This window comes from Dermacentor andersoni, unplaced genomic scaffold (genome assembly GCF_023375885.2).
Source record: "Dermacentor andersoni unplaced genomic scaffold, qqDerAnde1_hic_scaffold ctg00000051.1, whole genome shotgun sequence".
Taxonomy (NCBI): domain Eukaryota; kingdom Metazoa; phylum Arthropoda; class Arachnida; order Ixodida; family Ixodidae; genus Dermacentor; species Dermacentor andersoni.
In genome coordinates, this window is record NW_027314764.1 from 202729 (window position 1) to 204477 (window position 1749).

Here is a 1749-nt window from a genome sequence, read left to right on the forward strand (position 1 = left end):
CTAACCTAACTTAACCTAACCTAACCTAACCTAACCTAACCTAACCTAACCTAACCTAATTTAACCTAACCTAACCTAACCTATTCTAACCTAACCTAACCTAACCTAACCTAACGTAACCTAACCTAACCTAACCTAACCTAACCTAACCTAACCAAACCTAACCTAACCTAACCTAACCTAACCTAACCTAACCTAACCTAACGTCTAATCTAGACTAACATCGAACATCTAACTTCCCATCTAATATAATCTAACATCTAACATCTAACCTAACCTAACCTAACCTAACCTAACCTAACATAACCTAACCTAACCTAACCTAACCTCACCTCACCTCACCTAACCTAACCTAACCTAACCTAACATCTAATCTAATCTAACATCTAACATCTAACCTAGCATCTAATCCTAACCTAACCTAACCTAACCTAACCTAACCTAACATAACCTAACCTAACCTAACCTCACCTCACCTCACCTCACCTAACCTAACCTAACTTAACCCAACCTAACCTAACCTAACCTAACCTAACATCTAATCTAATCTAACATCTAACATCTAATGTAACATCTAATCCTAAACTAACCTAACCTAACCTAACCTAACATCTAATCTAATCTAACATCTAACATCTAACTTAACATCTAATCTAATCTAGCATCTAACACCTAACCTAACCTAACCTAACCTAACCTAACGTCTAATCTAGTCTAACATCTAACATCTAACCTAACCTAACCTAACCTAACCTAACCTTACATAACCTAACCTAACCTAACCTCACCTCACCTAACCTAACCTAACCTAACCTAACCCAACCTAACCTAACCTAACCTAACCTAACATCTAATCTAATCTAACATCTAACATCTAACGTAACATCTAATCCTAAACTAACCTAACCTAACCTAACCTAACTTAACCTAACATCTAATCTAATCTAACATCTAACGTAACATCTAATCCTAACCTAACCTAACCTAACCTAACATCTAATCTAATCTAACATCTAACATCTAACTTAACATCTAATCTAATCTAACATCTAACACCTAACCTAACCTAACCTAACCTAACCTAACCTAACTTAACCTAACCTAACCTAACCTAACCTAACCTAACCTAACCTAACCTAACCTAAACTAACCTAAGCTTACCTAACCTACCCTAACCTAACCTAACCTAACCTAACCTAACCTAAGCTAACGTCTAATCTAGTCTAACATCGAACATCTAACTTCCCATTTAATATAATCTAACATCTAACCTAACCTAACCTAACCTAACCTCACCTCACCTCACCTAACCTAACCTAACCTAACATCTAATCTAATCTAACATCTAACATCTAGCCTAACATCTCATCCTAACCTAACCTAACCTAACCTAACAACCTAACCTAACCTAACCTAACCTAACGTCTAATCTAGTCTAACATCGAACATCGAACTTCCCATTTATTATAATCTAACATCTAACATCTAACCTAACCTAACCTAACCTAACCTAACCTAATATAACCTAACCTAACCTAACCTAACCTCACCTCACCTAACCTAAGCTAACTTAACCCAACCTAACCTAACCTAACCTAACATCTAATCTAATCTAACATCTAACGTAACATCTAATCCTAAACTAACCTAACCTAACCTAACATCTAATCTATTCTAACATCTAACATCTAACTTAACATCTAATCTAATCTAACATCTAACACCTAACCTAACCTAACCTAAGCTAAC